Source organism: Hyla sarda, chromosome 1, assembly GCF_029499605.1.
Source record: "Hyla sarda isolate aHylSar1 chromosome 1, aHylSar1.hap1, whole genome shotgun sequence".
Lineage (NCBI taxonomy): Eukaryota > Metazoa > Chordata > Amphibia > Anura > Hylidae > Hyla > Hyla sarda.
In genome coordinates, this window is record NC_079189.1 from 381,882,191 (window position 1) to 381,906,891 (window position 24,701).

Sequence of the window (24,701 nt, forward strand, 5' to 3'; positions counted from 1 at the left end):
AATATGGTTGCACACTCTGAAGGAATCAGTATTTTAAGCCTTTTTATTTAGCCATAAAATTGTCATAAAAACATCCAAAAAATGTTTTGTTTTGTTCCAGTTAATTTTTGAGTTAACTTAATAGAAAAACAGGTAATTTCCATTCACCTATTTAGTATAAGTTAACAGACTGTAACGCCGAGCGCTCCGGGTCCCGCTGCATCCCTGGAGTGCTCACGGCGTCTCTCTGCTTGCAGCGCTCCGGTCAGCGCCGCTGACTGCGAGCGCTGCTCCACTCTCATCGGAGGGGACGCGATCCGCGGGACGGGACGTGCCCGCTCACGGATCGCGTCCCAGGTCTCTTACCCACCACCTCCTCCTTCACTTCCCTCCCGGCGCGCGCGCTGGCTTTATGTAATTTAAAGGGCAAGTGCACCACTAATTGGTGCCTGGCCCAATCAGTACAAAACATATAAAAACCCGCTTCCCCTTCCTGTCCTTGCCGGATCTTGTTGCCTTGTGCCCTGTGAAAGCGTTTCTGTGTGTATCCCAAGCCTGTGTATACAGACCCTTTGCCGTTGCCCCTGACTACAAACCTTGCCGCCTGCCTTGACCTTCTGCTACGTTTGACCTCGCCTTGCCTTGTCCTTGTGTACCACGCCTGTCTCAGCTGTCTGTGAGGTTGAGTCGCTATCGGGTGGAATGACCTGGGGGTTACCTGCCGCAGCAAGTCCATCCCACTTTGCGGCGGGCTCTGGTGAAAACCAGTAACCTCTTAAATTCCGTTCCCCTGGTATGGCCCACGCCATCACCTCACTGACACAGAGGATCCACTCCCATGTCCTCCCCGCATACCAATCCGGACCCTGACAGTAGATCCGGCCATGGATCCCGTTGAGGTGCCGCTGCCAAGTCCCGCTGACCTCACCTTCGTGGTTGCCCAGCAGTCTCAGCAGATCGCCCAACAAGGACAACAGCTGTCGCAGTTGGCTGCCATGCTCCAGCAGCTTCTGCCTCCACAGCCTCTACCATCTCCTCCGCCAGCTCCAGCATATCCTCCACTACGAGCTGCCGCTTCTACCTCTGGAATCCGCCTGTCTCTTCCTGAGAAATTTGATGGGGATTCTAAGTTGTGCCGTGGGTTCCTGTCCCAATGTTCCCTGCACCTCGATATGATGTCGGACCAGTTCCCCACAGAACGGTCTAAGGTGGCTTTCGTGGTCAGCTTGTTATCTGGAAAGGCCTTGTCCTGGGCCACACCGCTTTGGGACCGCAACGATCCTGCCACTGCTTCCATCCAGTCCTTCTTCTCCGAAGTACGCAGTGTCTTTGAGGAGCCAGCCCGGGCTTCCTCAGCCGAGGCGGCTCTATTGAATCTTGTCCAAGGGAGCTCTTCAGTGGGCGAATACGCCATACAGTTCCGCACCCTCGCCTCTGAGCTAGCCTGGAATAATGAGGCCCTCTGCGCGACCTTCCTGAAAGGATTATCCAGCCACATCAAAGATGTTCTGGCCGCACGAGAAATTCCTGCTATCCTGTCTGAACTCATCCATTTGGCCACCCGCATTGACATGCATTTCTCTGAAAGACGCCAGGAGCTTCGCCAGGAAAAGGATCTTGTTTGCACCAGGCGGTTTTCTCGCTTGGCATTTCTCTTCCAGTGTCCTTTGCAACCTGTTCCTGTGCCTTCCGCCGAGGAGGCTATGCAAGTGGATCGGTCTCGCCTGACCCAACAAGAGAGGACTCGCCGCAGGAAGGAAAACTTGTGCCTGTACTGTGCTAGTACCGAACATTTCTTCAAGGACTGTCCTATTCGTCCTCCGTGTCAGGGAAACGCACGTACCTAGTTAACATAGGAGAGGCGTGGCTAGGTGTAAATTCTTCCTCTCCACGACTGACTATACCTGTGCGGATTGCTGTACCCGCTAATAGTAATACTTCCTTCTCCGCTGTGGCCTTTCAGGACTCAGGTTCAGCAGGAAATGTCATTGAAGTCTCTCTCATCAACAGATTCAATATTCCTGTTACCCGTCTCGTCAAACCTCTCCATTTCATCCGTGAATGGAGATAGACTGGTCTGCACCGTGCGTTACCGCACAGAACCTCTGCTCATGAGCGTTTGAGTTCACCATCATGAAAATATTGAATTTTTTGTATTGCCCAACTGTACCTCAGAAATTCTTCTTGGCTTGCCCTGGCTCCAGCGTCACGCACCTATCCTCGACTGGGCCACCGGGGACATTAAAGATTGGGGATCTTTCTGCCGGAAATCTTCTTCTGCTGCCGGAGCTGGATTCTTCTTCATAGCTAAAAAAAGATGGATCTCTACACCCATGTATAGACTACCGCGGTCTTAATAAAATCACAGTGAAAAACCGCTATCCTCTGCCACTCATCTCTGAACTCTTTGACAGACTGCGTGGAGCAAAAATTTTCACCAAACTTGATCTAAGGGGCGCATATAACCTCATTTGTATCCGTGAGGGTGACGAGTGGAAAACCGCATTTAACACTAGAGATGGACACTTTGAATATCTCGTCATGCCGTTTGGACTTTGCAACGCCCCTGCAGTCTTTCAAGATTTTGTTAATGAAATTTTTCGGGACCAGTCTTGTCCAGGCCAGATCCTCTGAAGCCTTTCTTCCTTGAGGTTGACGCCTCCTCAGTTGGAGCCGGAGCTGTCCTTCCTGTGCTGGTGCCTGAACAGCCTTGGTCTCACATAGCCATGGACTTCATCACTGACCTTCCTTTATCTCATGGCAACACCGTCATTTGGGTGGTCGTTGATCGCTTTTCCAAAATGGCTCATTTTGTCCCGCTTCCTGGTCTTCCTTCTGCGTCACAGTTGGTGAAGCAATTTTTTCTGCAGATTTTTCGTCTTCAGGGGCTGCCCACACATATTGTCTCGGATAGAGGCGTTCAATTTATTTCAAAATTTTGGAGAGCACTCTGCAATCAATTAAAGATCAAATTGAATTTCTCTTCCTTCTATCCCCCCAATCCAATGGGCAAGTGGAAAGAGTGAATCAGATTCTTGGTGACTACTTGCGACATTTTGTCTCCTCCCGTCAAAATGATTGGGTCGATCTATTGCCCTGGGCTGAATTCTCGTACAATTTCAAAAATTCTGAGTCGTCCTCCAAATCTCCATTTTTTTGTGGTGTACGGCCGTCACCCGCAGCCCCTCCCCATTCCCACTTCATCTGGAGTTCCTGCCGTGGATGAATTAACCCGGGACTCCTCCTCTATCTGGAAAGAGACTCAAAAGTCGTTCTTACTGGCCTCTTCCCGCATGAAGAGACATGCGGATAAAAAGAGAAGAACTCCTCCTGTCTTTGCCCCTGGTGACAAAGTGTGGCTCTCTGCCAAACACATACGGTTTCGTGTCCCTAGCTACAAGCTGGGTCCTAGTTATCTCGGGCCATTTAAAATCAAAAACCAAATCAATCCTGTCTCCTACAAGCTCCATCTTCCTTCTTCTCTTCGCATTCCTGACTCTTTCCATGTTTCTCTTCTCAAACCTCTCATGCTTTTAGCGCTTTTCTCCCAAGGTCACTGTTCCTGCTCTTGTCTCTGGCTCCTCTGATGTCTACTCTGTCGAGGAGATCCTCGCCTCCAAGGTCGTCCGAGGTAAAAAAAAATTCTGGTTGATTGGGAGAATTGTGGCCCAGAAGAGAGGTCTTGGGAACCTGAGGTCAGTATCCTGGACAAGGAACTCATTTATAAATTTTTGGTTCCAAAAAGAGGGGGAAACCCAAGGGGGGGGGAGGTACTGTAACGCTGAGCGCTCCGGGTCCTGCTGCATCCCCGTAGCGCTCACGACATCTCTCTGCTTGCAGCGCTCCGGTCAGCGCCGCTGACCGCAAGCGCTGCTCCACTCTCAACGGAGGGGACTTGATCCGCGAGATGGGACGTGCCCGCTCTCTTACCCACCACGTCCTCCTTCACTTCCCTCCTGGCACGCGTGGCCCCGCTCCTTAGGGCCGGCTCTATGAAATTTAAAGGGCCAGTGCACCACTAATTGGTGCCTGGCCCAATCAGTACAAAACATATAAAAACCCGCTTCCCCTTCCTGTCCTTGCCAGATCTTGTTGCCTTGTGCCCTGTGAAAGCGTTTGTGTGTATCCCAAGCCTGTGTATCCAGACCCTTTGCCGTTGCCCCTGACTACGAACCCTGCCGCCTGCCTTGACCTTCTGCTACATCTGACCTAGCCTTGCCTTGTCCTTGTGTACCACGCCTGTCTCAGCTGTCTGTGAGGTTGAGTCGCTATCGGGTGGAATGACCTGGGGGTTACCTGCCGCAGCAAGTCCATCCCGCTTTTGCGGCGAGCTCTGGTGAAAAACAGAAACCTCTTAGATTCCGTTCCCCTGGTAGAGCCCACGCCATCGCGTCACTGACACAGAGGATCCACTCCCGTGTCCTCCTCACATAGCAATCCGGACCATGACTCAGACATAATTTTGTCATTCTTTTATGAGCCCTTTGCATGCCAAAAAACTGGTTTGCAAACTGTATTTGAGCCAAAAGATCAAAAAAAACCAAAAAGGGCTTTAAAATGGATGAACAGCTAAAATAAATACCTAAAAGTGTGCAGAAAACCTTAAAGGGAATCCGTGTGTAGATGAACCTCAAAGAGGGCTGGGACCCCTTAAATGATTTGATATACAGGTTGTGTTTTCAAGCACTGAACTGTGCCCATCAAGGCAGAGAGGTAAGAGGGTCAGTGCTGCCTCTTTGACACTTTAGCTCTGAGTGTGATCTACAGTTGGCAGATCCCCTTCATCCCCTTAATTAACCCCTTTACGATGCAGGACGTAAATGTACGTCCTGGTGAGGTGGTACTTAACACACCAGGACGTACTTTTACGTCCTATACATAACTGCGAGCATCGGATCGATAGCAGCCAGGGACTTGCCGGTAATGGCGGACATCCGTGATCTCGCGGATGTCCGCCATTAACCCCTTGGATGCCGTGATCAATACAGATCATGGCATCTGCAGCATTGTGGTCACTAAAATGGCTGCGGTGATCCGATCATCCAGAACGGCAGACGGAGGTCCCCTCACCTGCCTCCGCTGCCTTCCACGGGCCTTAACACTGATCAAGGCTATGCCCTCTGCAAAGCACTGAACAGTATTAGCAATCAAATTATTGCTATAAATAGTTCCCTATGGGGACTATTAAAGTGTATACAAAAAGTAAAAACAATTGAAAAACCCCCTCCCCCAATAAAAATTTAAATTGTCCCATTTTCCCTATTCCACCCCCAAAACGTGTTAAAAAATAATAATTTATTTACATATTTGGTATCGCCGCGTGCATAAATATGCAATCTATTAAAATATAATGTTAATGATGCCGTACGGTGAACGGCGTGAATGTAAAAAAAAAAAAGTCCAAAATTGCTGCTTTTTTATTACATTTTATTCCCCAAAAAATTGATAAATAAATGTATTAACAGTTTTATATAAGCAAATATGGTATCAATAAAAAGTACAGATCACGGCGCCAAAAAATGAGCCCTCATACTGCAGCTTATACGGAAAAATGAAAAAGTTCTAGGTCTTTAAAATAGGGGGATTTTAGACATACTAATTTGGTTAAAAAGTTTGTGATTTTTTTTCTTCACCAGAGCCCGCCGCAAGGCAGGATGGATTTGCTGCAGCAGGCAACACCCAGGTCGCTACCCTGATACGACTCGACCACACAGGTAGCTGGGCGAGGCAAAGTACAGTAGGATGAGGCAGACGTGTAGTCCGACTTAGCAGAAGGTCAAGGCAGGCGACAAAGGTGCGTAGTCAAATAACGTAGCGGCAGGGTTAGAACACGGGCAAGGCAAACAGACAGTATGGAACACTTAATCTCAGGCAAATGGTGCTGAAGGTCCGGCAGGGAAGAGTGGGAGGTGCAGGAACTTATAGAATAGTTTCAGGTGTTTCACATAATTATGGGCGTACTGGCCCTTTAAATTTCAGAGCTCCGGCTTGCGCGTCCCCGTTCCGATGCAGATGAAGAAGCAGCAGAGGAGTGTGGTAAGTGATGGGCTGGGATTCGCATGTGGGTATCCCAGCCCCGTCGGCAGCAGGGGAGAGGGGGGCAGTGTGCTCAAGGCCAAGGGAAGTAGTTGGAACACAAGGTGTAACAGTACCCCCCTTTGGTCTCCCCCTCCTTTTGTGGTTCAGATCACAATCCAGGATATTTTCTTCAGGCTCCCAAGATTTCTCCTCCGGACCGAATTCTTCCCAATCCACAAGATAAAAGCATTTTCCTCTGATAAACTTGGAGTCCAAAATCTGTTTTACAACATAAACATCAAAGGTACCAGTGATTGGGAGTAGGTGAAATTTCTTTTTTAGAGAAGCGGTTGTGAATGACAGGTTTCAAGAGGGAGACATGGAAGGAATTGGGGATCCGGAGAGAGGACAGCAGATGGAGAGAATAGGCCACAGGGTTTAAATGTTTCATGATTTAATAGGGACTGTACTCCACGGTCAGATACAATATGTGAAGACAAAACATGCAAATGGAAGATTTGGCAAAGGAACAGTTTAGAAAGCTGAGGTGCAGATGGAAGTCCAGGCAGCGGCATAAAATTAGTCATTTTAGAAAATCGGTCCACTACCACCCAAACGACAGTATTGCCTCTGGAAGACAGAAGGTTAGTAATGAAGTCCATAGCAATATCGGTCCAGGGAAGCTCTGGAACAGGCAAAGGCTGTAGAAGACCTGCAGGTTTAGAACGAGGGGTCTTATCCCGGGCACCGACCGAACAGGAATGGACAAAATTAGCGACATCCTGTCTTAAAATAGGCCAGCAAACCTAGAGAAGTACAGAGACCATCAGGCCTGCCAGGGGTTGAGACGATGGGCTGTCTGAAGATAAAGCAAGTTCTTGTGGTCAGAATACATATAGTAACAGGATGTACTGAACCTTCCAAGAGATTACGCCATTCTTCAAAGGCCAGCTTTATAGCCAAGAGTACACGGTCTCCCATAGAATAGTTTTTCTCTGCGGGAGAGAAGGTTTTAGAGAAAAAGCCACAGGTTACAATTCTTCCCTTTAGAGGACTTTTGTGTTAAGACAGCTCCTGCTCCAACCGAAGATGCATCCACCTCCAAAAGAAAATGGCTTGCTAGAGTCGGGTTTAGACAGGACCGGAGCCGAAGTGAAGGCGGACTTTAACTGTTTCAAAGCTTCTTCAGCCTCTGGAGTCCAGACCTTTCGGATTAGAAGTCTTCTTGGTGATAGAGACAATGGGTGCTACCAATGGGTGGAGTAATGCAGAATAAATTGCCGATAGTAATTGGCAAAACAAAGAAAATGCTGAATAGCTTTTAAGCCGGTAGGTCCGGGCCAGTCCAGTACAGCTGACAACTTGTTAGGATCCATCTGTAGACCTTGACTAGTAACAGTGTAACCCAGAAAAGGAAGACTGGACTTTTCAAAAACATACTTCTTAAGTTTAGCGTAAAGATTGTTGTCACAAAGTCGTTGTAAGACCTGGTAGATGTGGGAACGATGAGTCTGAAGATTGGGCTAGTAGATGAGTATATCGTCCAAATAAACCACGACACAGGTGTATAAAAGGTCCTGAAATATATCATTAACGAACTCCTGGAAGACTGCTGGAGCATTACATAGTCCGAACGGCATGACCAGAAACTCAAAATGTCCGTCCCGAGTATTAAATGCAGTCTTCCATTTGTCCCCTTCTCTTATGCGAATCAGGTTATAGGCACCTCAAAGGTCTAGTTTGGAGAAGATCCTCGCCCCACGGAGACGGTCAAATAACTCTAAGATCAAGGGAAGAGGGTGGCGGTTCTTGACGGTGATTTTATTCAGTCCGTGATAGTCAATGCAGGGTAGCAGAGAAACGCTTAATCTCAGGCAAATGGCACTGAAGATCCGTCAGGGAAGAGTGAGAGGTGCAGGGACTTATAGAATAGTGTCAGGTGTTTCACATAATTATGGGCGTACTGGCCCTTTAAATTTCAAAGCTCCGGCGCGCGCGCCCCCTAGGAGACGGGGACGCGCGTGCCGGAGCTGCGAGGCAAAGGAAGAAGCAGCAGAGGAGCGTGGTAAGTGATGGGCTGGGATTCGCGTGTGGGCGTGTCCCGCAATGCGAATCCCAGCCCACCAGCAGTAGGGGAGAGGGGAAACAGCGTGCTCACGGCCAGGGGAAGTGGCCGGAGTGCAAGGTGTAGCAGTTTACAAATACATTTTTTTTTGGTTCACGTATACAATATGTCTACTTTATGTTTGCATCATAAAATTGATGAGTTTTTACTTTTGGAAGACACCAGAGGGCTTCAACGGTCAGCAGCAATTTTCCGATTTTTCACAAAATTTTCAAACTCAGTATTTTTCAGGGACCAGTTCAGGTTTGAAGTGGATTTGAAGGGTCTTCATATTAGAAATACCCCATAAATGACCCCATTATAAAAACTACACCCCCCAAAGTATTCAAAATGACATTCAGTAAGTGTTTTAACCCTCTAGGTGTTTCACACGAATAGCAGCAAAGTGAAGGAGAAAATTCACAATCTTCATTTTTTACACTTACATGTTCTTGTAGACCCAATTTTTGAATTTTTACAAGGGGTAAAAGGACAAAATTTTTACTTTTGTAGCCCAATTTCTCTCGAGTAAGCACATACCTCATATGTCTATGTAAAGTGTTCGGCGGGCGCAGTAGAGAGCTCAGAAGGGAAGGAGCGACAAGGGGATTTTGGAGAGTACGTTTTTCTGAAATGGTTTTTGGGGGGCATGTCACCTTTAGGAAGCCATTATGGTGCCAGAACAGCAAAAAAAAAAAAAAAACACATGGCATACCATTTTGGAAACTAGACCCCTCGGGGAACGTAACAAGGGATAAAGTGAACCTTAATACCCCACAGGTGTTTCACGACTTTTGCAAATGAAAAATAAATAAATAAATTTTTACCTAAAATGCTTGTTTTCCCAAAATTTTTTTATTTTTAAAAAGGGTAATAGCAGAAAATACCCCTAAAAATTTGAAGCCCAATTTCTCCTGATTCAGAAAACACCCCATATGGGGGTGAAAAGTGCTCTGCTGGCGCACTGCAGGTCTCGGAAGAGAAGGAGTCACATTTGGGTTTTTGAAAGCAAATGTTTCTCTGGGGGCATGCCGCATTTAGGAAGCCCCTATGGTGCCAGGACAGCAAAAAAAAAAAAACCCACATGGCATATCATTTTGGAAACTAGACCCCTCGGGGAACGTAACAAGGGGTTAAGTGAACCTTTATACCCCACAGGTGTTTCACGACTTTTGCATATGTAAAAAAAAAATATTTGTTTTTTACCTAAAATGCTTGTTTTCCCAAAAATTTTACATTTTTAAAAAGGGTAAAAGCAGAATTTCTCCCGAGTACGGCGATACCCCATATGTGGCCCTAAACTGTTGCCTTGAAATACGACAGGGCTCCAAAGTGAGAGCGCCATGTACATTTGAGGCCTAAATTAGGGACTTGCATAGGGGTGGACATAGGGGAATTCTTCGCCAGTGATTCCCAAACAGGGTGCCCCCAGCTGTTGCAAAACTCCCAGCATGCCTGGACAGTCAACGGCTGTCCGACAATACTGGGAGTTGTTTTGCAACAGCTGGAGGCTCCGTTCTGGAAACAGTGGCGTACAAGACGTTTTTCATTTTTATTGGGGAGGGGAGGGGGGCTGTATAGGGGTATGTGTATACGTAGTGTTTTTTACTTTTTATTTTAGTGTAGTGTAGTGTTTTTAGGGTACAGTCGCACGGGCGGGGGGTTCACAGTAGTTTCTCGCTGGCAGTTAGAGCTGCAGCAGAAAGTTTGCGGCAGCTCAAACTTGCAGCCAGATACTTACTGTAATCCTCCGCCCATGTGAGTGTACCCTGTACGTTCACATTGGGGGGGGGGGGGGACATCCAGCTGTTGCATAACTACAACTCCCAGCATGCCCGTTGGCTGTCGGTGACTGCTGAGAGTTGTAGTTTTGCAACAACTGTAGGCACACTGGTTATGTATCACTGAGTTTGTGACCTAACTCAGTGTTTCACAACCAGTGTGCCTCCAGCTGTTTCAAAACTACAACTCCCAGCATGTACAGTGCATGGTGTACGGTGACTGCTTAGAGTTGTAGTTTGCAACAGCTGGAGGCACACCGGTCGTGAAACACTGAGTTAGGTAAAAAAAAACTCTGAGTTTCACAGCCAGTGTGCCTTCAGCTGTTGCAAAACTACAACTCTCGGCAGTCACCGACAGCCAACGGGCATGCTGGGAGTTGTAGTTATGCAACCAGCAGATGCACCACTACAACTCCCAGCATGCACTTTAGCTGTTTGTGCAAGCTGGGAGTTGTAGTTATACAACAGCTGAAGGTACACTTTTCCATAGAAAAAATGTGCCTCTAGCTGTTGCAAAACCATAAGTCCCAGCATGCCCATAAGGGAATGCTGGGAGTTGTGGTGGTCTGCCTCCTGCTGTTGCATAACTACAGCTCCCAGCATGCCCTTTTTGCATGCTGGGAGCTGTTGCTAAGCAACAGCAGGAGGCTGTCACTCACATCCAACGATCCACACCGGAGAGTCAGTCCCTCGTCGTCACCGCCGCCGCCGCTGCTCCTGGGGCCCCGATCCCAACATTGACGCCGGGGATCGGGGTCCCCAGCACCCGGGGTGCACGTCCCGCACCCGCTCACATCCTCCGGAAGAGGGGCGGAGCGGGTGCGGGAGTGACACCCGCAGCAGGCGCCCTGATTGGTCGGCCGGTAATCCGGCCGACGAATCAGGGCGATCGTGAGGTGGCACCAGTGCCACCTCACCCCTGCAGGCTCTGGCTGTTCGGGGCCGTCAGAGACGGCCCCGAACAGCCAGTAATTCCGGGTCACCGGGTCACTGGAGACCCGATTGACCCGGAATCGCCGCAGATCACTGGACTGAATTGTCCAGCGATCTGCGGCGATCGCCGACATGGGGGGGCATAATAACCCCCCTGGGCGATATGCCGGGATGCCTGCTGAACGATTTCAGCAGGCATCCGGCTTCGGTCCCCAACCGGCTAGGGGTGGGGGCCGGAATTCCCACAGGCGTATGGATACGCCCTCGATCCTTAAGGACTCGGGATGCAGGGCGTATCCATACGCCCTATGTCCTGAAGAGGTTAAGGAAGGGGTTAAATACATTTATTTAGATTTTTATTTTTAACTTTATTTTACCACTATTTTATAGTCCCCATGGGGACTATACCATACAATCATTAGATTGCATACACTGTTCAATGCTATGCCATAGCATAGCATTGATTAGTGTGATCGGTGCTTGATAGCTCCAGTCTTCTGAGGCTTTCTAGAGCATCGAGCCACAGATCGGACGGCAAGAAGGCAGGCCCTCCCGCCATCCTCTCTGCTGATCGGGACATCGCTATTTCACCGCAATGGTCTGGATCAGGTCCGCTGAGTTGCTGGGGGTATTTATTATTTTTTTTACACTGCACATGCGCAGTGCACTGAGACATTCTGCTCAGTCTGTCAGATTCACCGACTGGGAAGGGGCCTTCCCCAGCAGGCGTGACATCATCTGAAGCCATACAGACTGGCTCACTGTACTCCACACAGCCCAGAGCAGTTCAGTGTGAGATGAGCTATGATTGACTAAGGCTGCACACACACACCCCTCAGCACTCCCGACTGCATTTCCTGATTTTGGACTTCTGCCAGGCCAGCATGAGTCCAAAGTCTGTGTAAGAGATGGGGGGAAAATGTGCTCTGGACAAGTAGGGAGACACCTAGTGGCAGCTTTTTTAAAGCCTTAAGGACTCAGCCTATTTTACGTACCTTACGTAACAGAGCATTTTTTTGCACATCTGACCACTGTCACTTTAAACCCTTAACCCCTTAAGGACTGAGCCCTTTTTCACCTTAAAGGGGTACTCCGGTGAAAACCTTTTTTTCTTTTAAATCAACTGGTGCCAGAAAGATAAACATATTTGTAAATTATTCACATAGGAGATAGTGCGGCACTGCGTGAGTGTGCTGGATTAGGAATGGCAGGTGGGAGTTGGTGTAGCTGTAATGCCTCAGGTGGTGCTCAGATAATACAAGCAAAGTTCATGGTATCCGTGAAGAGAAATGAAAATATCGGCACTCACCAATGTGGCTGCAGGGTCTTCTTTATTGAGACATACTCACATGCGGGGTACAGAAGAGAGGGGAGTGGGGGGATAAGTGGTTTGTAAATTACTTCTATCAAAAAATCTTAATCCTTCCTGTACTTATTAGCTGTTGAATACTACAGAGGAAATTCTTTTCTTTTTGGAATGCTCTCTGATGACATCACGAGCATAGTTCTCTCTGCTGACGTTATTATAATAATAATAATAATGCTTTATTTATTGTTGTCCTTAGTGGGATTTGAACCCAAGTCCCCAGCAGTGCAAGGCAGCAGTGCTAACCACTGAGCCACCATGCTGCCCTTAGCATACATCTGCTATGCATGGTTGCTAAAATGGACAGAGATGTCAGCAGAGAGCACTGTGGTCGTGATGCCATCAGTGTTCCAAAAAGAAAGGCATTTCCTCTGTATCATTCAGCAGCTAAGAAGTACTGGAAGGATTAAGATTTTTTAACCCCTTAAGGACCAAGGACGTACCGGTACGTCCATGGTCCTGCTCTCCGGATATAACGCGGGGTTTCACAGTAACCCCGCATCATATCACGGCAGGCCCGGCATCATAGTGAAGCCGGGACCCGCCTCTAATAGTGTGCAGCGCCGATCGCGGCGCCGCGCGCTATTAACCATTTAGCCGCGCGCTCAGAGCTGAGCCGCGCGGCTAAAAGCGAAAGCGAAAGTTGCCGGCTAGCTCAGTGGGCTGTTCGGGATAGCCACGGCGAAATCGCGGCATTCCCGAACAGCTTACAGAACAGCGGGAGGGCCCCTACCTGCCTCCTCGCTGTCCGATCGCCGAATGACTGCTCAGTGCCTGATATCCAGGCATGAGCAGTCATGCGGCAGAATCGTCGATCACTGGTTTCCTATGAGAAACCAGTGATCAATGATGAAGATCAGTGTGTGCAGTGTTATAGGTCCCTATGGGACCTATAACACTGCAAAAAAAAAAAGTAAAAAAAAAAGTGAATAAAGATCATTTAACTCCTCCCCTATTAAAAGTTTGAATCACCCCCCCCCTTTCAAAAAAACGCAGTGTAAATAAAAATAAACATATATGGTATCACCGCGTGCGGAAATGTCCGAATTATAAAAATCTATCATTAATTAAACCGCTCGGTCAATGGCGTGCGCGCAAAAAAATTCCAAAGTCCAAAATAGTGCAAAATAGTGATCAATAAGTCCTATCAATGCAAAAATGGTACCGTTAAAAACTTCAGATCACGGCGCAAAAATTGAGCCCTCATACAATGGGTAAAAGGAGAAAAAGCCCCCCCAAAATTTGTAACCCAATTTCTCTCGAGTAAGGAAATACCTCATATGTGGATGTCAAGTGCTCTGTGAGTGCACTACAAGGCTCAGAAGGGAAGGAGCGACAACGGGATTTTGGAGAGTGAATTTTTCTGAAATGGTTTTTGGAAAACCCCCCACATGGCATACTATTTTGGAAACTACACCCCCCCCCAAGGAACATAACAAGGGGTCCACTGAGCCTTTACACCCCACAGGTTTTTGACAACTTTTCGTTAAAGTCGGATGTGTAAATGAAATTTTTTTTCTTTTCACTAAAATGCTTGTTTCCCCGAAATTTTACATTTTTACAAGGGGTTATAGGAGAAATTCCCCCCCAAAATGTGTAACCCCATCTCCCGATACCCTACATCCCCCAGGCTATCACAGTAATAGGAGTAAATGACCCTCAAAATTTGTAATCCCATTTCTTCTGAGTATGGCAATACCCCATGTGTGGACGTCAAGTGCTCTGCTGGTGCACTACAATGCTCAGAAGAGAAGAAGTCACATTTGGCTTTTGGAAAGCAAATTTTGCTGAAATTGTTTTTGGGGGCCATGTCGCATTTAGGAAGCCCTTATTGTGCCATAACAGCAAGAAAAACACATGGCATACTATTTTGGAAAATACACCCCTCAAGGAACGTAGCAAGTCGTACAGTGAGCATTAACACCCCACGGGTGTTTGACAAAGTTGGACGTGAAAATGAAAAATTCGATTTTTTTTCACTAGAATGCTGTTGTTACCCCATATTTTTCATTTTCACAAGGGGTAATTGGAGAAAAAGCCTCCCAAAATTTGTAACCCCATTTCTTTATTGTTTGGAAATACCCCATATGTGGATGTAAAGTGCTCTGCGGTTGAACTACAATGCTCAGAAGAGGAGGAGCGCCATTGAGCGTTTAGTGAGAGAATTTGGTTGGAATAGAAGTGGGACGCCATGTGTGTTTACAAAGCCCCCCGTGGTGCCAGAACAGTGGCCCCCTACACATGTGACCCCATTTTGGAAACTTCACCCCTCACAGAATTTAATAAGGGGTGCAGTGAACATTTACACCCCACTGACGTTTGACAGATCTTTGGAACAGTGGGCTGTGCAAATGAAAAATAAAACTTTTCATTTTCACGGACCACTGTTCTAAAAATCTGTCAGACACCTGTGAGGTGTAAATGCTCACTGCACCCCTTATTACATTACGTGAGGGGTGTAGTTTCCCAAATGGGGTCATATGTGGGGGGGGGGTCCACTGTTCTGGCACTATGGGGGCTTTGTCAACACTCATGACCTTCAATTTCAGACACCTTCTCTTGCCAAAATCCCAATGGCGCTCCTTCTCTTCTGAGCATTGTAGTGCACCCGCAGAGCACTTTACATCCACATATGGTGTATGTTCTTACTCAGAAGAAATGGGGTTACAAATTTTGCGGGGGCTTTTCCTACTCTCCCTTGTGAAAATGAAAAATGTTGGTTAACACCAGCATTTTAGTGAAATTATTATTTTTTTTTTCACATCCAACTTTAACGAAAATTTGTCAAACACATGTGGGGTGTTCAGGCACACTATACCGCTTGTTGCATTCCGTGAGGGGTGTAGTTTCCAAAATGGGGTCACATGTGGGTATTTATTGTTTTTCATTTTTGTCAGAACCACTGTAAAATCAGCCACCCCTGTGCAAATCACCAATTTAGACCTCAAATGTACATAGTGCGCTCTCACTTATGAGCCTTGTTGTGCACCCACAGAGCACTTTATGCCCACATATGTGGTATTTCCGTACTCAGGAGAAATTGCGTTACAATTTTTTTTTTTACAAATTAAAAGTATGGGGCAATACCAGCATGTTAGTGTAAAAAAAATGTTTTATTTTTTTTTTTACACTAACAGGCTGGTGTAGACCCCAACTTTACCTTTTCATAAGGGGTAAAAGGAGAAAAAGCCCCCCCCAAAAAAAAATTTGTAACAATTTCTCCCGAGTACGGAGATACCCCATATGTGGTCCTAAACTGTTTCCTTGAAATACGACAGGGCTTCGAAGTGAGAGAGCGCCATGCGCATTTGAGGACTAAATTGGGGATTTGAATCCACCACAAAATACCCTACGGCAGTGTTTCCCAAACATGGTGTCTCCAGCTGTTGCAAAACTCCCAGCATGCCTTGACAGTCAGTGGCTGTCCGGCAATACTGTGAGTTGTTGTTTTTCAACAGCTGGAGGCTCCATTTTGGAAACCGTGCCGTACAAGATTTTTTTAATTTTTATTTGGGGGGGGGGGGGGGGGACTGTGTAGGGGTATGTAGTGTTTTACTTTTTATTTTGTGTAGTGTAGTGTTTTTGGATAAATTCACATGGGCGGAGGTTTACAGGGAGTTTCTTTGCTGGGAGTTTGAGCTGCGGCGGAAAATTTGCCGCTTCTCAAACTTGCAGCAGAACTCGCTGTTAACCCGCCCGTGTGAATGTACCCTGTATATTCACATGGGGGGGGGGGGGGGGCAAACCTCCAGCTGTTGCAAAACTAACACTCCAAGCATGCACTGACAGACCATACATGCTGGGAGTTGTAGTTATGCAACAGCTGGAGGCACATTGGTTGCAAAACACTGAGAGTTTGTTACTTAACTCAGTGTTTCGCAACCAGTGTGCCTCCAGCCGTTGCAAAACTAGAAGTCCCAGTGCATGCTGGGAGTTGTATTTTTGCAACAGCTGGAGGCACACTGGTTGCAAAACACTGAGAGTTTGTTACTTAACTCAGTGTTTCGCAACCAGTGTGCCTCCAGCCGTTGCAAAACTAGAAGTCCCAGTGCATGCTGGGAGTTGTATTTTTGCAACAGCTGGAGGCACATTGGTTGCAAAACACTGAGAGTTTGTTACTTAACTCAGTGTTTCGCAACCAGTGTGCCTCCAGCCGTTGCAAAACTAGAAGTCCCAGTGCATGCTGGGAGTTGTATTTTTGCAACAGCTGGAGGCACACTGGTTGCAAAACACTGAGTTAGGTAACAAACTCTGTTTTACAACCAATGTTTCTCCAGCTGTTGCAATACTGCAACAATCAGCATGCATTGACAGCCGAAGGGCATGCTGAGAGTTGTAGTTTTGCAACAGCTGGTGGCACACTGCTACAACTCCCAGCATATCCTTTGGTAGTCGTTGCATGCTGGGAGTTGTGGTTATGCAACAGCTGGCTGCACACTTTTTCATAGAAAAAAAAGTGCCTCCAGCTGTTGCATAACTACAACCCCCATCATGCACAGACTAGCAAAGGGCATGCTGGTTGTAGTTGGAACTCCAGCAGTTAAAAAACTAAAGCTCCCAGCATGCCCTTTGGCTTTTGCATGCCGAGAGTTGTTGCTAAGCAACTGCAGGAAGTGAAGAGGCCTTACCTCCTGCTGTATCCTGCCCCGGGCCGCTGCCGCTGCTGCAGCCGATCCTGATGCTCCTGTCGCCGCCACCGCACCAGAGGGGACCCCCGCCGGAACCAGGGCAAGGTAGGAGACCCCCTCCGCTCCGCTCCGATCGCTGTCCCCAGCAGGTCTGTGACTGATCGGTCGTTCTGACCAATCAGTCACATGATTGCAAGGCGGCACCCGTGCCACCTCACTCCTGCTGAGTAAGGGTGAATGGGGCTGTGTTGCACAGCCCCATTCACCCTTTTTTTCCGGGTCACCAGAGACCCGGAATAACCGCAAATCGCACGTCTGATATGCGATATGCCGGGATGCCTGCTGAACGATATCAGCAGGCATCCCGGTCCGGTCCCTGCCCAGTGAGCGGCAGGGACAGGAAGAACGCAGGGCTTATCCATACGTCCTGTGTTCTCAAGGACTCGGAAACGGGGGCATATGCATACACCCTGCGTCCTTAAGGGGTTAATGACCATGGACGTGTATACTCGTCCATGTGCCGTTAACGGGGTATGGCACAGGCTCACGAGCCCGTGTCATACCGGCCAACCCCCTGCTGGTTCCTGTAGTTGGGGCCCGGTGTTAATAGCCGACATGTGGCGACTGGCTATTAACCCTTTAGATCGCCGCTGTCAAAGCTGACAGTGGCACCTAAAGATGCCTTTATCCCATCCCTGGTGGCCCAGTGGGGTGGATGCCCCCCCCCCCCCACAGCATGATCGCGGGGGTGCCATCCACTGCTGAGGTAGCCAGAAGGCTTACCTCTCGACCTGCTGCTGCTGCGGCTCTGACATTGATAAAGCCTGGCAGGACCAGGCTTTATTAATTGAGGCAGAGCACACAGATCATTGTGTTTTTATGGAACCACGTTGATCTGTATGAGGAATTTATTTATTTTTTTTGGTCACTTTTTATACCATAATATGGTATATGCAAAATATGAGACCTCATATAGCCCCATGCGCATAAAAAAAAAAAAAAAGTTATATGGGTCAGAAGAGGGAAATTTCAAATGTATTAATTTTCGTGCATGTAGTTATGATTTGAAGTGCGGTATCATTTTAATCGTATGGACCTACAAAATAAAGATACCGTATTTATCGGCGTATAACACGCACTTTTTAGGCTAAAATTTTTAGCCTAAAGTCAATGTGCGTGTTATACGCCGATACAGCCCCAGGAAAGGCAGGGGGAGAGAGGCCGTCGCTGCCCGCTTCTCTCCCCCTGCCTTTCCTGGGGACTAGAGCGCTGCTGCCGGCCCTTCTCTCCCCCTTGCTATCGGCGCCGCTGCCCGTTCTGTCCCCCTGACTATCAGTGCCGGCGCATGACATCAGTGCGCCGCGCCGTGCATAGCAACGACGCAGGGGACGCGCGCCGGAGGCCTGCAGCAGCGCGGACCCGACCCAGGTAATTATGCCACCGGGGATGGGGGGAGGCAACGGGGCAGCGGCAATGGGTGCCGCTGCCCCTTCTCTCCCCCTGGCTGTTGGCGCCGCTTCTCTCCCCCTGGCTATCGGCACCGGCAGCAAGGGGGAGAGAAGGGCCGGCAGCAGGGCTCTAGACCCCAGGAAAGGCAGGGGAGAGAAGCGGGCAGTGACGGCCTCTCTCCCCCTGCCTTTCCTGGGGGTATATCGGGGTATACACGCGCACACACGCACCCTCATTTTACCATGGATATTTGGGTAAAAAACTTTTTTTACCCAAATATCCTTGGTAAAATGAGGGTGCGTGTTATAGGCCGGTGCATGGTATACCCCGATAAATACGGGTAGTTTCATTTTTACCAAAACTGAAACGGAAGCCTCCAAAAGTAACAAAATGGCATTTTTCTTCAATTTTGTCGCACAATGATTTTTCTTCCCATTTCGCCATAGATTTTTGGGTAAAATGACTGATGTCATTACAAAGTAGAATTGGTGGCTCGAAAAATAAGCCATAATATGGATTTTTAGGTGCAAAATTTAAAGGGTTATGATTTTTAAAATATAAGGAGGGAAAAAGAAAAGTGCAAAAACTGAAAAACGATTGGTCTTTAAGGTTAAGCATTAATAACTCTGGGATGCTATTACCTATGAATTTGATTCCGAGCTTGTTTTTTCGTGACATATTGTACTTTAACATAGTGGTAAATTTTCGTCAATACTTGCATCATTTCTGGGTGAAAATAAGTTTGGAAATGTAGCATTTTTCGAACTTTGAAGCTCTTTGCCTGTAAGGAAAATCAACATACGAAATAAGTTATATATTGATTCACATATGCAATATCTCTACTTTATGTTTGCATCATAAAATTGACATGTTTTTACTTTTTGAAGACATCAGAGAGCTTCAAAGATCAGCAGCAATTTTCCAATTTTTTTACGAAAATTTCTAAATCAGAATTTTTCAGGGACAAGTTCAGTTTTGAAGTGGATTTGAGGGTCTTTATATTAGAAATAGAGCCCATTATAAAAACCACCCCTCAAAGTATTCAAAATGACCTTCGTAAAGTTTGTTAACCCTTTAGGTGTTTCACAGGAATAGCAGCAAAGTGGAGGAGAAAAATCTACATCTTCATTTTTCACACTTTCTTGTAGACCCATTTTTTTTTTCATTTTTACAAGGGGTAAAGGAGAAAAAGCCCTCCAAAATGTGTAACCTAATTTCTCTCGAGTAAGGAAATACCTCATATGTGGACTTAAAGGCCGACATTTATCATTGTCTTTAGACAGTTTTTTGTATCTATAAAAGGCGCAAAAAAGCAGGCGCAAGCAGAGTTTATTTGCACCTTTTTTTGCAATACACATAATATGGAAGAGTTTTATGAACTGCTCCTTTTTGTGAAAAGATGCAAAAAATGTGCAAAGCCACTGAAAAGTCTCTAAAACTACACCAGCCCAGACATAGCTGAGCTTTTTGGTGTATGTGAAGAGTGAAATTTTAGAAAATGTTTACCTGCACAAAATTTATCAAATGCTCTGTGACCATTTAATAAATTTGGTGCTCCTACACATTACCAGCACACAAAAAAAGGTGTAGAAAAATGCTTCACTTACACCTACAATGATAAGTGCCGGCCAAAGTGTTCTACAAGTGCACTACAGGGCTCAGAAGGGAAGGTGCGACATTGGGATTTTGGAGAGCGAATTTTGCTGAAATGGTTTTTGGGGGGCAAGTCGCATTTAGGAAGCCCCCATGGTGCCATAACAGCAAAAAAAAAAAAATATACATATGGCACACTATGTGTTTCACAAATTCGACATGACATTTTTAGCTGGTGTTGCCCCAAATTTTTCATTTTCACAAGGAGTAATAGGAGAGAAAGCTCCCCCAAATTTGTAACCCCCATATGTGAATGGAAATACACCTTATGTGGATGGAAATTGCTCTGCGGGTGCACTACAGGGCTCAGAAGAGAAGGAGTGCTATTAGGCTTTTGGAGAGAGAATTTGGTTGGAATGGAAGTCGGGGGCCATGTGCATTTGCAAAGCGCCCATGGTGCCAGAACAGTGGACCCCCCCCCACATGTGACCCCCATTTTGGAAACAACACCGCTCACAGAATGTAATAAGGCAGTGGTTCTCAACCTGGGGTACAAGTACCCCCAGGGGTACTTAGCAGTTCTCCAGGGGGTATTTGAAAAAAAATCAGTGATGGCAGCCACTGGTTACTGGTCTGGACCCCTTTGAAAGAAATGGTAGGCTCACTGCACCAATGAGCAGAGTAGGAGGACAGTAAAAGGGAAGCGTGGGCATTGGGCTGCTGTGGGCAGTAATTAGCATCAGCTTTGTTGCTCCACTACCCCTGCAGACCGGGGACCTACTGCTATGAGCTATAGCAATAGGTTCCCAGACCAGAGGAACAGTGGAGCACCTAAGCTGGACAGTATGGTGGCCTACAACTATATATGGGGGCAGTTTGGGTGCCGTTTGGGGGCCTACACCTATATTTGGGGGCACAGCGGGGCCTAACAACTTTATGGGGACGCAAAGTGGGTACTATTACTGTGTGTGACAATAAACATGAGGAGTTTGTAAATAAGTGGGTATTGTACTGCAGAAAGAAGCCTAAAATGTTTGGCTGGTTCTGTGGAGAAGTCATGTATGGGAGAAATCTTAACGGCAGTCTAGGCCAGATAGTGAAGAAAAGAAAAGTAAACAACTCCGGTTAGAGAAGATGTCACCTGTAAATCATGGGACTGGGGAGATATGGACAGGAATATATTATAATCATTACAAAATGTCTCCAATACGGGGGTACATTTTTTTGCGAATGGGCTGTCATGGGGTAGTCAGGCAAAAAAGTTTGAGAACCACTGTAATAGGGGGGGCAGTGAGCATTTACACCCCACAGGTGTCTGACAGATCTTTGGAACAGTGGGCTGTGCAAATGAAAAATAAAATTTGGGGTAACACCAGCATTTTAGTGAAAAAAATATAGAATTTTTCCTTTTCACGTCCAACTTTAACGAAAATGTGTCAAACACCTTTGGGGTGTTAAGGCTCACTATACCCCTAGTTACATTCCGTTAGGGGTGTAGTTTTCAAAATGTGGTCATATGTGGGTGTGTTTTTTTCTTTTTGCGTTCATTCAAGTGTAAGGGTGTGTTTATATGTAGTGTTTTTTTACTCTTTATTTAGTGTAGTATAGTGTAGTGTTTTTAGGGTACATTCATACGGGCGGGGGTTTACAGCGAGTTTCCCGCTGGGAGTTTTAGCTGCCGCAGCTCAAACATAGGCTATGCAGTGGTGTCCAAACTGTAGCCCTCCAGATGTTGCAAAACTACAACTCTCAGGATGCCTAGACAGTCCAGGCATGCTGAGTGTTGTAGTTGTGAAACAACAAGGCAGCAGTGAAGATCACTTATTAGATCTTAACTGCTGCTTTTCTCCGCCGATGCCACCTGCAATGTGCTGCCGCCGGTCCTTTCCGCCACCTGTCCCCGGCTGTCTGCGGCCGGTCGCCTGCCGGCCCCCCAATCTTTCCGCCGATCTGCCTGGACTTTCAGGCAGAGCGGGGGATCTCAACTTTGCCCCCCTGCGCCCCTGCCCAGCGATTCACCGGTCAGTCCTGACTGGCAAATCGCAGGGGATAGGAGGAGGTGGCGAATCACGGCGAAGGCGGACAAGTGGGGGGGTCTCAGAACCCCCCTGGGTGATATTCCGGGTGATATGTTGGTTTAGGGACCCACTCTATATAGGGGGCCTTGACGTGGCGAGTGGGCTTGTACTTTTTGATCAAATTGTATACTAACAACCTGTTAGTGTTTGAATTTATGATGAGAAGCAAGTAGATCAAAATACAAATTGTGGTTGTGCGGCTGTGTTTCTTTTTCTCTATTTTTGTTTTCCAATTATATTTTTATAGTTCGGACATTAACGCATGCGGCGATAGCAAATATATTATTTATCATTTTTTAAACTTTTTTTAAATTAAAATAAGGAAAAGGGGTGATTTAAATCTTTATTGGGGAGGGTCTTTTTCACAATTTTTTTTTACTTTTATTTTACACTTTTTTTTACATTTTTTATTTTTATTTTTTATTTATAGCAATAATCAGATTGCTAATACTGTTCTGTGCTATGCATGTGCACAGCACTGATCAGTATTATCGGCAATCTTCTGTTCTGGTCTGCTGGAAGGCAGATCAGAGCAGGAGACCCCAGCAGAGTGGCGGAGGCAGGTGAGGGGACCTCCAGCCGCAATCTTGACTGATCTTATCCTCGTGACGATGTAGCAGGCAATCAGATCCGCCATTTTAACTGCCGCAATGCTGCAGATGCCATGATCTGTATTGATCACTGCATCTGAGGGGTTAATGGCAGACTTCTGCATGATCGCTGATGTCTGGCATTACCAGTGGGTCCACGGCTGCTGACAGCCGCTGTGCATAAAGCGAGCGCAGATCCAAGTAACTCGCTGCAGCGCCGAACATTTACGGCGCATGTCCTTAACCCTTTAATGACGCAGGACGTATATTTACGTCCTGCGCCGGCTCCCGCGATCACATCGCGTCGGTCCCGACGCTCATCAACGGCCGAGACCCGCGGCTAATACCACACATCGCCAATCGCGGCAATGTGCGGTATTAACCCTTTAGAAGCAGCGGTCAAAGCTGACCGCCGCTTCTAAAGCGAAAGTGAAAGTATCCCGTCTAGTCAGTCGGGCTGTTCGGGACCGCCGCGGTGAAATCGCGGCATCCCGAACAGCTTGCAGGACACCGGGAGGGCCCTTACCTGCCTCCTCTGTGTCCGATCGACGAATGACTGCTCCGTACCTGAGATCCAGGCAGGAGCAGTCAAGCGCCGATAACACTGATCACAGGCGTGTTAATACACGCCAGTGATCAGCATAGGAGATCAGTGTGCACTGCAAAAAAAAAGTTAAAAAAAAGTGTTAATAAAGGTCATTTAACCCCTTCCCTAATAAAAGTTTGAATCACCCCCCTTTTCCCATAAAAAAAATAAAACAGTGTAAATAAAAATAAACATGTGGTATCGCCACGTCCGTAAATGTCCGAACTATAAAAATATATTGTTAATTAAATCGCACAGTCAATGGCCTATGCGCAAAAAAAATCGTATTTTGGTCACTTTTTATACCATTAAAAAATGAATAAAAAGTGATCAAAAAGTCCAATGAAAACAAAAATCGTACCGACAACGTATACATTTTCCTGCATGTAGTTATGATTATTTCCAGAAGTACGACAAAATCAAACCTATATAAGTAGGGTATCATTTTAACCGTATGGACCTACAGAATAATAAGGTGTCATTTTTACCGAAATATGCACTGCGTAGAAACGTAAGCCCCCAAAAGTTACAAAATGGCGTTTTTTCTTCGATTTTGACGCACAATGATTTTTTTTCCCGTTTTGTCGTGAATTTTTGGGTAAAATTACTGATGTCACTGCAAAGTAGAATTGGTTGCGCAAAAAATAAGCCATAATATGGATTTTTAGGTGGAAAATTGAAAGGGTTATGATTTTTAAAATGTAAGGAGGAAAAAACGAAAGTGCAAAAACGGAAAAACCCTGAGTCCTTAAGGGGTTAAGGGGTTAAAGACTAGGGAGATTATAATGATGGGCAAAATAAACATTCTTGAATAGGGAAGTGTGAGGAGTGAGGAAGAATTATGGGTAGGAAGCAGTTACTTTCAGTTTCATTTCTGGTTTTAAAGGGGTACTCCCGTGGGAAACTTTTTTTTTTTTTTTTTTTTAAATCAACTGGTGCCAGAAAGTTAAACAGATTTGTAAATTACTTCTGTTAAAAAATCTTAATCCTTCCAATACATTTTATGGGCTGTATACTGCAGAGGAAATGCTTTTCTTTTTGGATTTCTCTATTGTCATGACCACAGTGCTATCTGCTGACCTCTGCTGTCCATTTTAGGAACTGTCCAGAGCAGCATATTTTTTCTATGGGGATTTTCTCCTGCTCTGGACATTTCCAAAAATGGACAGAGGTGTCAGCAGAGAGCACTGTCGTCATGACATCAGAGAAATCCAAAAAGAAAAGCATTTCTTCTGTAGTATATAGCCCCTAAAAAGTACTAAAAAGGATTGATATTTTTTTAATAAATAAGTAATTTACAAATCTGTTTAACTTTCTGGCACCAGTTGATTTAAAAAAAAAAAAAAAGTTTTCCACGGGAGTACCCCTTTAATTCTGCAGGATTTGCCAACACTTGGATTTGCCAGCACTTGATCATTCAGCACACATGACCAGTTCTGCTCAATATATGGTCAATGTGGTAGGTCAGCAATGCTAGGTGTGAAAACAGGAAAGCAAATTGGGGGATTGCAGAGGAAACATATATAAACTGAAGGGAAATAAACAACAGGGTCAAATGGCATTAGATGTGGTCATAAAGAGCTCAGGTGTTTCAGA

The 24,701-nt window shown here is 46.4% G+C and overlaps 1 protein-coding gene across 9 annotated transcripts in view; it reads left to right on the top strand.

Moving 5' to 3' along the window:
- AOPEP (aminopeptidase O (putative)) overlaps nt 1–24,701 on the top strand; it is a 697,195-nt gene that overhangs the window by 58,146 nt on the left and 614,348 nt on the right. For 3 of the 9 annotated variants that reach the window (XM_056524637.1, XM_056524643.1, XM_056524653.1), the window contains exon 2: nt 5,616–5,773. The exons of the other annotated variants lie outside the window; for them this stretch is intronic. The gene's annotated coding sequence lies outside the window, so the exon portion shown is untranslated. The remainder of the gene's footprint in view (nt 1–5,615; nt 5,774–24,701) is intronic. 9 annotated transcript variants of the gene reach the window in all.